Source organism: Aristolochia californica, unplaced genomic scaffold, assembly GCF_029961685.1.
Source record: "Aristolochia californica isolate CCGP_79_NKW_82.1479 unplaced genomic scaffold, dmAriCali1.0.hap1 SCAF_4, whole genome shotgun sequence".
Taxonomy (NCBI): Eukaryota; Viridiplantae; Streptophyta; class Magnoliopsida; order Piperales; family Aristolochiaceae; genus Aristolochia; species Aristolochia californica.
Genome location: NW_027182103.1, coordinates 7072949 through 7088720, shown reverse-complemented (window position 1 = coordinate 7088720; position 15772 = coordinate 7072949). Strand labels below are relative to the sequence as shown.

At 33.2% G+C, this 15772-nt stretch overlaps 1 protein-coding gene and 1 pseudogene across 2 annotated transcripts in view; both read left to right on the top strand.

Moving 5' to 3' along the window:
• The first annotated feature begins 4138 nt into the window (after positions 1–4138).
• Positions 4139–15772, top strand: part of LOC137963070 (ubiquitin receptor RAD23d-like) — a 14289-nt pseudogene continuing 2655 nt past the window's right edge.
• LOC137963052 (DUF724 domain-containing protein 2-like) overlaps positions 14608–15772 on the top strand; it is a 20038-nt gene continuing 18873 nt past the window's right edge. For both annotated transcript variants that reach the window (XM_068810235.1, XM_068810234.1), the window contains exon 1: positions 14608–14847. The gene's annotated coding sequence lies outside the window, so the exon portion shown is untranslated. The remainder of the gene's footprint in view (positions 14848–15772) is intronic.

The window sequence follows — 15772 nt, the reverse complement described above, 5'->3', positions numbered from 1 at the left end:
AAGTCATCATATTCAGAGTCCTTCCGGTTTTACCATATAAAGAAGATAGATTATCATACGAAAATGAAGCATACAGAGCAATGACGATATTAGCATGGGCAAAGAAGAAGCTCGTCCAAGTAGTAAAGAAGCCTAGGAGCCTTTCTCTATCCCTCACCAACCTTTCAAATATCAAGTCTTTAACAATGCCCCCGTAAGTACTCACCATAGTTTTTCTTCTTCCCCTTATTTGCAACCATTATCTTGTGTGAAACCTTTTCTAGAAAGCATCTATAGATTTGATTCATGGTAAATCCTTGATGGGTATCAATAGGTTCAGGTGATTGCTCTTGTTGAAGTAATATGAATGGCATTAATTGTAATTAAGTGAGTGAGTGGTATCTCTCCTAAACTCCTTTCTTTCTCTTTCTTCTTCCCATAAACCCTAGTTGTTTTAAGCATGAAACCCTATAATTTAACATGCTATCAGAACAAGGGTTCTAGGGCTTCAAGTAAAGCTACTCCCAAAATGTTAACAGTGTGCAAAGGAGGAATTTCTTCGGCCATTGAAGGAAGCAAGGTGTTGGATTTTTCAATTCTAACAAAATTTTAAATCAGATAAGTGGTTCCTAATCCTTGAAACTCTTGTAATTCATCTAAAACCAAGTCCTAAACATTCTAATTTTGTTTTAACTTCAACTTCCATGATTTGGTGAAAAACGAGCCTCTTCATAATCATGTATGGTAGAATTCCCTTTTTTTGTAAGTTCTTATATCTCAATTATTTAGCCATAAATTTGATGTAAAAAATTCAGTCATATAATTTCAAAAATTCCCTTTTAATTCTAGATTAAATCTCCCCTTATTCAATGCAAAGTTTAGCTTTCAAATCAATGAAACCCTAAAGTAGGGTTTAAAGTTAATTGTTGAAGGAAAAGTGTTTGTTTAAGTTAGCCTTCAATCCCACCTTTAAGTGTGTTGTTTTCATGGGCTAATCATCAATTTTTCATCATTGATTCAATGTTTAACCCCAAACCCTAGTCATGTATGGCTGAATTCTGATTTTTTTTGTAAGTTCTTATATCTCAATTGTGTAGCCAAGAATTTGATGCCAAAAATTCAGGCATTTAATTTCAAAAAAAATCCTTTTAATTTTGGATTAAATCTCCTCTTATTCAATGCAAACTTTAGCTTTTAAGTCAATGAAACCCTAAACTAGGGTTGGAAATTAATTGTTGAAGGAAAAGTGTTTTTTTAAATCAGCCTTCTATCCCACATTTAAGTGTGATGTTTTCATGAACAAATTATCAAATTTTCAACATTGATTCAATGTTTAACCCTAAACCCTAGTCGTGTATGGCTGAATTCCGATTTTTTTCATATGTTCGTATGTCTCAATTGTATAGTCATGAACTTGATGCAAAAAAATTCAGGCATTTAATTTTGAAAATTTCTTTTTTATTTTAGATTAAATCTCTCCTTATTCAATGCAAAGTTTGTCTTTCAAATCAATGAAACCTTATAGTAAGGTTTGAAGTTAATTGTTGAAGGAAAAGTGTTTGTTTAAGTCAGCCTTCAATCCCACCTTTAGCATGTTATTTTTATGGGTTAATCATCAATTTTTCAGAATTGATACAAATTTTAATTGCTAGAATTGATTCAATTTCGAATTTTGCATGTTTAGTTCATATATGAAGTCATATTTTTTATAGAGTTATTCTATATCTATTCAGCTATACCTTGTAAACTTGTGATGATTCTAATTTTAAAATTGTGTGTTTACCTTGCTAATCTCTTGAGTTAATTAAAAAATAGAGTGTTTGTAATTGATCTAGCATGTCAGAAATCTCAAGAAATTCTTCTTCTTTCACATGTTGATTTCAACAGGCATGATCCCTTGAGAATCACTACAATTTCTCTCGAGGGTTTAAGTAACTACTTATCATTGTCTTAGTTTGTCAAACATTTTTTTTATGACCAGAGACTTTGTTGGACATTAAACCAACCACTTATTGATGAACCTTCCTATCATAAGTAGTTGAGGGAAGATATTTTAGTTATCAAATAGCTAATAAACAACATGGAAGAACAAGTTGCAAATAATGTTGTTCATTTGGAAACATGTATTGAAATATGTTCTACTCCAGGCAGTCTTCAAAAGATTTATGATATAATTCAACAGATGTGCTTGACAAAGCATAAAGACAACCTTCATAAATACTTTGCCAGATTTAGAGGTCTATTATAGGAGTGGAAGGTTGCTCAACCTTTCTCAACAGATATTGTAACTCAAGAAAAACAAAGAGAAGATTTGGTCTCAACCATATGAGCCTTACTTGGATGTTGCGAAGTCACAGATATTCAGTTCTATAGTCAGATCTTCTTTTAATAATGTGCATGCTACCATATTTAGGACCAATTAAGAGGTCCTCAACTCAAAAAGAACAAGTACAAAATTCAACAATGTTCTTCCAAGGAAGGGGGAACAAAATCTATGGAAGAGGAAGAGGAAGAGGAAGAAGAAGAAGAGGAGGAAAATCTTATGGTGGAGGGAGGGGAAGAATTGTGGATGGACCCACTTCCAACTCCCCAAACTTTACTCAAAGCAGAAAGTGTACTTTCTATGGTTTAAACGATCATTTGGTTGACAAATATTAAAATTTACATGGTAAATCAGAGTTTTTCAAGGCTAATCAAGCCTCAACTACTACCACAATAGCCCTACAAAGTGTTACCTTTGATCATCCTAAAGGAAAGATTGTTCTTATAGAAGATGAGTATGACTTATTTCAGAAATTTAAGAACCAAATGGTTCCCCCTCCAAGTGCCACTATAGCTACAGTTGCTACTACTGGTACATTCTCATTTGTTTCATGTTCTAGTCCTTCATCCTGGATCATTGACTCTTGTCACTTTGAACATCTTACTGGTACAATAGATAACATATCTTCCTTGATCCCTTGTACTATGAACCAATATGTATCTAGTACAGTTGGGTCCCAAACTAAAGTTTAGGATACTGGTACATCCACTTTATCTCCATTTATTTCATTTTCTAATGTTTTATTTGTATCTCAATTCTTGCTTAGTCTCATGTCTATTAGCTAGTTAACAAAAAAGCTTAATTGCTTTGTTATCTTTTTTCCTTGTTGTGTATTTCAGGATATCAAGACAAAGTAGGTGATTGGCAACGACCACAAGAGAAGAGGTCTCTACTTTATGGATCCAATAATTCTTATAGTTGTAGCAACAAAAAATAAAGAAGCCATACAATGGCACAACAAGTTGGGCCATCCCTCCTTGTCAAGTTTGAAATTATTAGTTTCCTCGTCAAAACTTGTTTCTCAGTTATCTTGTGAGTTTTGTGAGATTGGGAAGCATCAATGTGCTATGTTTCAGCCCAAGCAAAAACAATATATCATCTAGTCTTTTCTCTTTGATTCATTTAGATGTGTGGAGACCTGTTAATATTTTGAATATTTCACAGTCTAAGTATTTTGTGACTTTTGTGGATGATAATACAAAGGTTACTTGGTTATATTTGATGCAAAATAGATTTGAACTGTTTATTATCTATATTTTTTTGTGCTATGGTTGGGACACTGTTTCAAAAGAAATTTTAGATATTTAGGTTTGATAATGCAAAAAAATATTTTTCCTCTCAGTTTTAGAATTGGTGCCAACAAGACATTATCCATCAATTTTCCTATGTATATACACCACAACAGAATAGTATCTCATAAAGGAATAACAAGCATCTTGAAGGCTGCATAGACACTCGTGTTGTCCATAAATGTCCCTCAATTCTATTGGTCATATGCAATTGTTATTGTATGTCTTTTTAATAAATCACATGACTTCTAGTGTATTACATGAGAGTACACCATTCTCCAAGTTATTGCATGATTCGTTTACTTTCCCATTACCTCCTTGAGTATTTGGGTATGTTTTGTCTGTTCATAATTTGGGTCCTCACTAAAGCAAGTTTAACCCCATGGCTCTCAAGTATATTTTCCTTGGATACTAAAAAATCACAAAAGGTTATTTGTGTTATTCGCCTAGTCTCAAAAGGGCCCTTGTCTCTCCCGATATAACATTTTTTGAAGATAAACCATATTTTTCCTCTAGTTCTCCTCTAGGTTTTACACCTACTGTAGGGATGCCCAGGCTAGTTGTTACATTGGATGACCAAGTGCAAGAAAATGGGGAGTCACCTTTGACATCAGAGACTACTCTCACTCCTCTGACCAACCACTCATTTGTGAAGTCTCCTGATGCTTCTGAGGTACACTTTCCTTTATCATTTCCTATTATTTTTGGCCCACTATATGACACCAAATCAATTGCCCTCCATAAAGAACCTTGTGTTTCATTCTTGGTTGCAATGTCACCCTCCTCTTTTCCTAATATGTATGATGATGCACTATTTGATCCAAGATTGAAGGTTGCCATGGATGTGGAGATCCAAGCCATGTATAACAACAATACTTTGGATTTTATTTCTCTTCAATCAACTAAAAGGGCAATGGGTGATAAAAGGGTGTTTACCCTTAAATATAAACCCGACAACACCATGGCTAGCTATAAAGCTAGACTTGTTGCAAAAAGCTACACCAAGTCTTATGGTATTGATTATGATGAGACATTTTCTTCAATCATCAAGATGAATTCCGTACTATTTCTTGTTTCTTTAGCAGTTAATTCTAAATGGGTTATATATCAGTTGGATGTTAAAAATATATTTCTCAATGGTGACCTAACAGAAGAGGTCTACATGTGCCAACCACCAGGTTACGTGGTTGAGGGGTAGAGGGTGTGTCACCTAAATAAGGTTATTTATTGCTTAAAACAATCCCCTTGTGCTTGGTTTAACAAATTTACTATTGTGATTATTCACCTTGGGTTCACATGATGTGAAATTGATCACTCTGTATTTAAAAAAATATATGCAAAAAGGTATAATTCTTATGGCTATTTATGTTGACGATACTATTATTAGTGAGAGTGATACTGAGGGTATTTAGAAGAAAAAAATGGACTTAAATAATTAATTTCAAACCAAAGACCTAGGATTCCTCAATTATTTCCTAGGTATAGAAGTTTTGCAATCTAGTCATAGCATTATCTTATCTCAAAGCTAGTATGTTCTCAATTTATTAAAAGAAACAAAATGCTTAGATGTAAGGTCATTGATACACCAATGGAACCAAACAGTTAATTGTATGTTAAATCTAGGGATACAATTGATGTTAGATAGTTCCAACGTTTGCTTGAAAATTAATTTACCCCACAATCAAAAGATTTGATATATCTTATTTTGGGAGTGTCATCAGTCAATCAATGCATCAACCCCGTTTCATTGGATAGCACTAAAGAGAGTACTTTGATATCTTAAAAAAAAATCCAAATCAAGGGTTATTATATAAATTTCATAGACATAATATTGAGGGTTTTGCATATGCAGATTGAATTGGCTCTCCCAATGATATAAAATCAACTTTCGATTATTGGACAACCATGGGAGGCAATTTAGTCACGTGGAGAAGCAAAAATAGAATGTTGTGGCTAGGTCAAGTGCCAAAGCGTAACCAAGGCCATGGCTCATGTGTAAGTATGGCTAAAATCCTTGATGACAAAGTTTGGGTTTCAAACAACTAAGCCTATGCAACTCCATTGTGACAAACTAGACAACCATTCACATTGCAACCAATACAATTTTTCCTGAAAAAAACTAGCACATCGAAATTGACCACCATTTTGTTCGAGAAAAATTGCAACAGGTGTCATACCATGTAATATGTTCCTTCCAAGAACTAGTTAGCAGATATTTTCACAAAAGCTATTCCTACAAGCTCCCTCTCAACTACATGTGCCAGACTGGGGATATTTGATGCTTTTGCACCAACTTGAGGGGGAGTGTTGAAGTAGTATGAGTACCATCTATTGTAATTAAGTTGGTTAGTGGTTTGAGTTGCAATTTGTTAAAATACACCCTTGTGTGTAGGGGTGACATGGCTAGTAAAGAAGGGGAAATTTCATAGATATGGCATAAAATTGTAATTATGCAAGTTGGTGTATGTCCTCTTATGAGTTTTTCTTTTTGAAGCAAGCAGCCCTAAGGGCATTATAGTTATTGTAAACATTTTTCCACAACTATAAATACAACCTCAAGGCATGGGGTAGAGCATTCAATTCTCTTCCTCTTATCTCTAATTCATCCTTACACCTCTCTCTTTTTTCCTCTTCTTTCTCTCCCTTGGTTTCTTCTCTCCTCTCCCCCAAGAGCTAGAGTTCCTCTCTTCTCTCCTTCACTTGAGTTCTTTTGTGTTTATGTGTTAGCCCTATAAATCCACATGGTATCAGATTGGGCAAAGATCGAAGATGGAAAAGGAGAAGAATATGGAGGAAAAAGGGAGAAAGAAGAAGAAGAAGAAAAAGAAGAAGAAAAAGTAAAAGAAAAAAAATGAAGTTTCTCTTTTTTCCCTTTACAATTTTTCATTAGAAGTTTCACTCTCTTAACGTATGATTCATGTAAAAAATTATATTCTTTTGGAAATACCTTTGAGTCTAGTTTCCAACTCAAAAGGAATATTTGAAATCAGGTATTTATAGAAAGAGAAATTGACATCTGAAGCAGCGGAGCAGCACAAAACCTCAACTTTTTGAATGGTTTGTACCAGCATGACTAAGAATTTATATTAAAAACTATATCTCAAAAGAAATCTATGTGAGTATACTTTCTATCCCAATAAACTGTTTCTCAATCCGATCATTTTAGAGAGAGATATCCACATTGGAAGAATCAAAGATCATGTTGGTATCCTGTTAGATAGGCAAATCGGAATTTAAGCCCAATTTTTTGTGTCACTTTTGAGTTGCTAATGTTGGTTAGGTTTCCTATGTTTTCAAACTCTAGTCAAGATTTTACCAACTTGAGTATTTTTACTTTGTTAATTTTTTTGTTTGATCTCACATTACATTAGTTACCTTAAGAGAAGTCTTTCCCTATAAGAGTTTAGTTTCCTTTTTAACAAAGTCTGAAATTGTGAATTATAAAGTCTTGTTTCCTTGTTCTAAATTCAAAATATTAGTAACCTAAATCTCCCATATTTCATAATTTTTCTCTTGAATATTTTCTTTCCAAATTGATCAAGTTGTGAAAAAACTTAATTGCCTTATATGAGGAGTCTATGTTTGGAAAGTTTCCTTTATCATGTTCAATCTCAAAACTTTCTTATTGATTTTTTTTTAAGTTTCCTCAATCATCATGTTCATAGAGGAATTATTTTTTATGTTCTTCTTGAGTCAAACTTGGTCGCCCCCCAAAAGACACACTTAGACAAATTTGTTAAGTTAATTCAGTTCTACCATTACATTCTCCTTCTTATTACAGTGGTGGTTATTTTTTCTTCCCTCAATCTACCCATTACCCTCTTACTCAGTTGCCTACCTCCTACCATCATTTTTTTACTCTCATTTAGTCTCTTTGGCCAACCCCTTGGTGCTTTGCTTTGGTTGGTCCTCATTTTTATATATGGGTGTTTTTAAAGTCCATTGATAATTTTATTAGTACCCTTTAGATTTTTATCTCTGTCTTTTGAGTGACATGCATTATCCACATCAGTGATTATCCTCACTATTTTGTTCGAAATCCTTTGAGGTTGGTTTCGACTCCTACTTTATCACCATGTTTTTTACTTTTTGAGAGTTTGTACCCAATTGAGTACTTATCCTTGGGACACCTTGATGGAGGAGATAATTACTACAACTATTTTTATTTTTTTGTTTCAGTTGGGATCACTACCATTACCTCATTGCTTAAGGGGGAGAATAGAAGGAGTATGAAGGATGAGGTTGGTGGCAAAATCTACCATGATAATTTTACAAGCTGAATCAAGTCTTATCACGTTCATTAGTCTATTGATTTGATGTACGTCCTCTTCTTATTTTCTTTAAGTGTAAGAAGTGAGATTGGAAGTTGAGTGCTATAGTAGTTGCATCTCCTTCCTATTTGAAATATGGGTGTTGCTATCATTTGAGAAGAAGAAGTCCACATGTTGTGGTTATTTGACTAAAATATCAATGTAAAGGGAAGATCAAGATGAATCAAAGCAAGGCAGCCAATTTTTTTTTTCAAGCACACAAGTTTTTTTACCGAGATTATTTACAAAGTGAAGTTTCAAACACCAATTTGAGGGGGATTATTTAAGGACACCCATGTGTGTAGGGGTGGCATGGCTAGTGAATAAGGAGAATTTGCATAGTGATGGAATATAATTATAATTACGCAAGTTGGTGTATGTCCTCTTATGTGTTTTTACTTTTGAAGCATGGAACCCTAAGGGCATTATAGCCATTATAAATACCTTCCCACAACTATAAATACAACCTAAAGGCATGGGGTAGAGAATTCAAGCCTCTTCCTATTGTCTCAAATTTATCCTTACACCTCTCTCTCTTTTTCTCTTTTTCTTCTTCTTTGGTTTCTTCTCTTCTCTCCACCAAGAGCTAGAGTTCCTCTCTTCTCTCCTTCTCTTTAGATATTTTGTGTTTATGTGTTGGTCCTAGAAATCAACAAAATTATAAAAGAATTTATGTTGTTTTTTTTACTCATGTACTTAGGTTTCTACCGTAAAACTATTAGTATCAAGCTAAGGGGGTGGGCACAAAATTCGTGCTCAATTTTTCTCAGTTTCTCTATCTCTTGTTTTCGCATCATGTGCCTAACCTTCTCTCCTAAACTCCCTTCTTTCCTTTCCTCCTTCTTTCTCCTTCTTCTTCCCCTAAATTCTTGTTGCATGAAATCATAGAATTTAACAAGAAGGTTACAAGATAGTTAAGTTTCTTGGTCAATTAGCCAACAGACATAAGACTGAATGGAAATTGTGAAACAAATAAAACATTAAAAAGTGATAGAGAAGAGGCTATAATAGAAGTACCAATACCCTAAACTTTGTTTTAGGACCCATATGCAATAGATACAAATTAGCATAGCACAAGAAAACATAGAAAATAAGTTTCCAATTTTACCTTAAAGATGTTTGAAGGCTCCAGAATCAATGATCCAAGGTAAAACATTGGAACATGAAATAAAGGACAATGTATAGTAGTAGAAACAATAGTTATTGGATCACTTTCAGGAGCTGCCATTAGGGTTTTGGGCTTCTGTAAAAGATCATAATCCTCCTCTATGAGAACCATCTCCCCTTTAGAAGAGTAAGAAGATACTTCTTTAATGGTTTATGTGGTAGAAATTGAGGCTTTAGCCTTGAAAAAATCTATTTTCCATGTAAATTCCAACACTTTTCTACCACATGGTTGTTTAGGGTACAAAAAGTATACTTCCTATTCTGACTAGAATTTGAGTTAAAAGTATAGTCGCCACTACTTCTTCCTCTACCTTTGCTACTATATCTACCTCCTCTTCCTCGTCTTCTATCAAAACTTGTTTCTCCCCCTTCCTTAAGAGAATATGGCAGGATTTTCTAATTGATCTGGTAGAGATGTGGATCCTTTGGTAGGAAACCTAAGCATGACAACACAAACATCATCAAAAGAAGGTCTAGATGAAGAGCTAAGTTCTTGAGATTTGGCAACATCAAGATAGGCCTTCAAGTTGGCAAGGAAGATGACATAAACAAGGGCTTCTCTTGAGTTGCAATATCAATTGAATATGACTGAGCAACTTTGCACAGTGGTAGAAAACCTCAGAATCTAGCAAAGTACTCATAAAAATTGTCGTTTTGCTTCTCATATACATTTCTTGAGAAATATCATAAATCTTTTGAAGATAGTCAAGAGTGGAATACAATTTAAAACAAGTCTCCCAGACATTTTAATGAAGAAAATTATTAGCAACCGAATATTCCATACAATTTATCATCCAGTTTGTAACTTAAGTATCTTCCTTCAACCACTTTAGATAGGAAAGATCATCTTCATTAATAGATAGTTGTGTTAAGTGTCCAACAAAGTCTCTTGTAGTTAAAAAAAATGTTTGACAGATTGTGATTATTGATGGTTAATTACTTAAACCCTAAGTGGGATAGTAGTGATTCTATAAAATATCATGTTTGTTGAAATCAGCAGATGAAGGAGAACACTTATTAGGAATATTTTCATACTTAAACCAACCAAAAAAGAATATTTTTAATAATCAAGAGAGTGAAGAATGAATACAACTTATGTTATCAAATTACAAGGGAACCAACAAGTTAAGGTAGAAACGCTAAAGTGCTGAAATTGCACTTATGCAAAACTTATGAAATCAACACTTAAGCATATAATACATGCATGACATGCATGAACCAAAGAATAATCAAAGCTTGGCTGGTTAAGAACCTGAATCAAATAGATTAGTCTAAAGATTTCCACAAAAAAAAACTATATTAGAAAGTGGGATTTAGAACAACTAAGACAGAACTTTTCTTGCAATCATTAATAACAAACCCTAACTTAGGGTTCCATGTTTTTGAAGAGTGAATTATAACTTCAATACAATCACTATTAGCATGAAAGAGAAATTTTTGAAAATATTGAAGTGAATTTTTGGCATCAAGGAGAGAACTTTTGGAAAAAAGATATAAACTATCCCAATGTGAGTTCATTTTGAGTTGAATCAAAAACGATTTCTTATGAGAGAAAAATAATACCTGATTTGGATGTCCAATGAGGAGGCATGGAGGCACGAAGTTGGGATTATAAAGGACTAAAAACACAAAATAAAGAAGACATATGAACCTTAATTGATCAAGAGCCTCACTGGAATTTTTTTTCCAGCAACTTGCTTCCTCCATTGGTTGCAAGTGGACGCCCTTACAAGCCTATTTGTTTGACTTTGTAGCAGTTTGATAGAAATCCTAGAATCTTTGCTCTAATACCATATTAGATCCTAGGGTTTCATGCTTAAAAAGTTTAAGATCGAAGGAAAGAAGAAGAAGAATATAGAAAATAAGGTGTGAAGAGAGGAGGTTAAACGTGTGAGAGAAAAGGAGAAAATTAGGGCAAGGGAGAGCAGCTCGAATTGTTCCTTGAGCCCTCTCTAATCACTCTTATTTATAATAATATATTTGGTTCAAGGGGGTCAAATGATAGTGAATAAATAGCTCTAAAATACTTAGTAATTATAAGCTATGCTACTTCATAACTTGAATCTTCTTCAACACCATTTACACCCTATTGGTTGTCTACCCTCAAGAAGTTGTTCTAACTCTTGCACTTTATCTTGTCCATAGACTCTTAACTCTTCTTGAATAGATTTTAACAATTTAGTTGAGTCCTAAGACTGTAATGCTAGTTCATAAGTTTGAGGGATATCCACAAGGGTTTGCTCACTTATTTCATTTGCATCACCCATAATTACATAGTAATCTATCAATTTTGAAGGAGGTCTTCTATCTCTAAAAATACAAGTGATTGAATCAATTTGTTTAGGGGTTTCAGTTATTTCTTTTTGTTCAATCGAAGACTCTTTTAGCCATGGAATTTCAAGTAGCTCAACTCTCTTGACTGGGTTTCTTGGGTCAAGATCCTCTTCTAAAAAATATGCATCATGACTTGCAAGTACCCCCACTAACCCATTAGAGTAATGGACACCAAATTGAAATCGCCTCTCGAATGATTACTATACTGAATAAAATTACATTTTATTTTTTTAAGATGAAGTTTGCCTCTATTTTGAGTTGATACCTTCACATGCGCCTTTGATCCCCAAACCCTAAGGTGACTTAAGTCTAGGCTTTTTTTCAGTTCATAAATTATAAGGTGTAGCCTTAGTGGTTTCACATAAAACTTAATTACAATTGTACATAGTAGTATCTAGTTCCTCATCCAAAAATTGGGTTCCTAACATTGAGTATTTTAACATAGACCTCACCATATCTAACAAAGTTCATTTCCTCTCAACAACTCTATTTTGCTAAGGAGTATATGACAAAGTAAATTGATGAAGTATTCCATTTGATTTACAAAATCCATTAAACAAATTAGAGGTATGCTCTCCACCTCTATTTGATTTCAAAATATTTATAGTTCTACCTAGCTGATTTTCAACCTCAATTTAAAATTCTTTAAACTTATCCAAAGTTTCATATTTTCTAGCAATTAGATAAATATAGCCAAATCTAGAATTCACCAATGAATGCGGTGACTTTAAAAAAAAAAATTCAACTCTTTTCCCTTTACCAAAGGGCAACCTTGTCCTTTTACCAGACAAACAATATTCTAATATACACCCAAATCATTTTGCAACTTTGGGACCAAACTATCATTGACCATACAATGCAATTTATTAACATTCACATGACCTACATATAAATGCCATTGTAAAAAATCATCAAGAGACAAACAAGCACGATACTCAAAATCAGTGTTCACATTACTAGTAGAACCAAAAGTACAGATCATGTTTGTGCAGTCTATTTACTAAGGTACTAGAACAAAGAACATTATTCATGCAGCTCACAGTGGCCTTTCTAGATTTGAAACGAGTTTCCAATCCTTCTTTTGCCAAGATCAAGGAATTGAAAAGCATCTCAATTAGGATTAAATAGTTATAACTGAGTAGCCTTTCATGAACTAGCTACGTCCAAGCACAACATAGTATGAATTGTTGCCCATGTAAACATTGTGCTCATCGATTTCCAGTTCTTTGAAATTAGTGAATAATTCCCTTGACTTGGCATTATATTGGGATGTAGCAGAATCTAGCACTATGCATTATCTTCAACACTAATAAGGAGAATCTTAGAATCAACATAAATGATATCTTTGGTGTTACCACTATCTTTATTTTGGGACTTGTCCCCACCCTCTTTACTAATCGTACAATTAATTTTGATGTGACCCATCATGCCACATTTTAAAAACGACCTTATTTGGTAAGAGGTGTCTTCCCTTTTTCCTTGAAATTGTGCTTTCCTAAGGAACATGGCTCAACTTTGAAGTAGGAGCTCTTGATTCACTTACTACATTAACCATAGAGTCTATCACAAAAAAATTCTTTCTCCTATGTGGCTTAATACTCAACTTAATCAATAGGCTTTGTATAGTATTGGCGATGTTGAATGCTACAATGGTTGAGTCCCAAGGAGGCAAGTTATTGATCACTATTTCGCTCATCTAGGATAGGATGACCTAAGCTTGCCAATGCCTTAGCAATCACAAACATGACATTAATATGTTCAGCTATGTTATCATTATCTTGCATACTCATGCCATTGTATTGTGCCACAAGTATTCGCGTTTCTCGCTATGTAGCTCCAACAACAAGAAACATGGCAAAGGTAACAGGTCGATCCTCAAATAAAATTTTTACATCTAGATTTATGAAAGTTAACATGATGACATTCTTGTTTTCCAAACCAAGTTTTTTAGAAGCCTGACTTAATAGATTCATCAACTTCCTCAAAAGAACTAGCCACTAGTTTATCAAAAACATTAATAATTCCATCCTAGAGAAGAATGCCACAAAATGTACCTTTTTCAAGTTAATAATTATTTCCATTGAGTTTTTTGGCTTTACTCAATTCAGTAACAACAACTTTTAGGTCATTTTATCCTAAGTTCAACAAGAAGTAATAAGCAAAATCACCTCTTTTAGTGAATATGCTTAAGTTTTAGGATATACCACTAACTTCATTTGGGTTTAAACACCTAAAAAAATACATTTAGAGTGTTTGTCTTCATGAAAAAAGGGCTATGCTAAAATTGACAATTATGTGCTAATTGACTCAAAGGGCAAAATTATTTTTTTCGTGATATTAAATTGTAAATTTTTTTCTGGAATCTTAAATTAAAATTTTCACTCAAATAAATCATCTATGAGAAAAAAATTCTGTATAAACACTTTACTATAGAATTTGTATGCAATTCTCACAAAAAAAAAACCAATAAAGAGCAACATTGTCAGTTATAGGTAATCCCAAACCAATTCGATTTTTTTTCAAGAACTAATAACAATAAAAATAACTTAGGATCATATGTGAAATTAGAAAACCAAAGAAGTTATATTTGAAAAATGACATCTAATGTGGTTGTTTTTAGACATTATCCTAATTATAATAGGATTTAATGTTTATTATTAATATACGTAAATGATATTGTATATTAACATAATATTATTTTAATATATTATGTAGTTATAATTCTATAATATAATAATGAGTTAAATACTATTTTAATAATAATGAAAAATTAAAATTTGCATTTAATGTTCTAATAATTGTTATAGTTAATATGGTATGTAATTATTAATTTAGAATTTATTAAAATTAAATAATTGTATCTGAATATTTTAATCTTAATATGTGATCTATAATTAATATTAAAAAAATACATATCTCATATTTAATTATTTTATCATTATATCAAGTTACAAATATTAAAAAATATACATACAAACAAACCTAAAATTATGGTAGTCCTGATAAATGATCTAAATCATTGCATTTAAAAATATTTATTTATTTCTAATAATATAACTAAACCAAATTTGATAAATATCATCTATTATAGACTTAAATATGAATATTAATAAAAAAAGAAGATAAGGGTATTTTGGGCCAGACCCTATTGTCAAACCCGAATCCAGATCCTAGGACCTGCTTACTTCAGTTTTCTGAGATTTCTTCCTGATCGGTAGAGGTTAAAAAACGGCGGAACTGTAGCAATCAATACTCAAGAAGCCATCCAAATTAAAGTGGGGAGAGATTGAGTATCTGAACAATAGTGGTGGTCGGACGAGAAACGAAAGATTCTGAGACCTCGAGATGCTTCCTGATTCCGGAGTGAACTGACGGCATTCCTCCTAAAGAGCATGATCGGGTTTGCTGGTGGTGGGGTCATTGTGGGCGTCCTCCTTCCTAGATGGTACTCTTGTTGCTTCATTGTCTAGTAGAGTGATATTAGCATAGCAAACAATAACTTAGCTCGTTAGAGTTTGTGAACTTCCTTAAAAAATTTGCGTGCGTTAGAGCTACGTTTTAGGTTCTCGTTAATTATTTCAAGTAATAAAAAACTAGAAATGCTGCACTTTCCGGAAACAAATGGTATGACGATAGATTTATTGGATTTCAAAGAAAGGGTGTATCTCTTTGAGATTGTTTTCGATAAAGTCCGACTTGATCTTTTTTTTTTTTTTGTTTTTGATTTACTTTAATAAGACTTATTCATGGGAGAAAGAAAGAGCAAGCTGACTAAAGGAATGTCTTGTTCCCTTTCTGGTTCTATCTCCTATGGTAACAAAATTTTTCTTTTTACACATTGTACATGTGATCCAATGCATTTTTAAAAAGATAAAAGAGTCCCCAAAATTTCTCTTTTGATAGTATTGTCAAGATACCCCTGACACCTTTTTGACTTGGACGAAATGTCTCAATGTGACCATTGAGCCAAAGACACAATAGAGTTCTACTGCACACGCTTTTGTTGCCATCTCTTTATTCTTCACTAACCCTATGAGCTACTTTAGCAGGACATGATACAAAAAGGGGATTCTATTTTGGTTTTTGACCTTGTGAAAGCTGTTTAGCTATTTTTGTATGATTTCGTTGTGTTTAATGTACTGCTGTTCTCATTTGGGTGGTGTATGATTGTGCATACTGTACGTCTTTACAGTTTTCTGAATTTTGATCAGATGAGAACCGGTAAAACAGGTAAATGTTTGAGTGACCAACTAAAATTTTTGAATTTCTGCCAATTGGAAATAGTTTACGTGTGCAGACACCTTTTGTAAAATCAAAGCTTTTGCCTAATGAAGCCCGTATAAATAAAATGGTTTGAAAGTGGGAAGTTG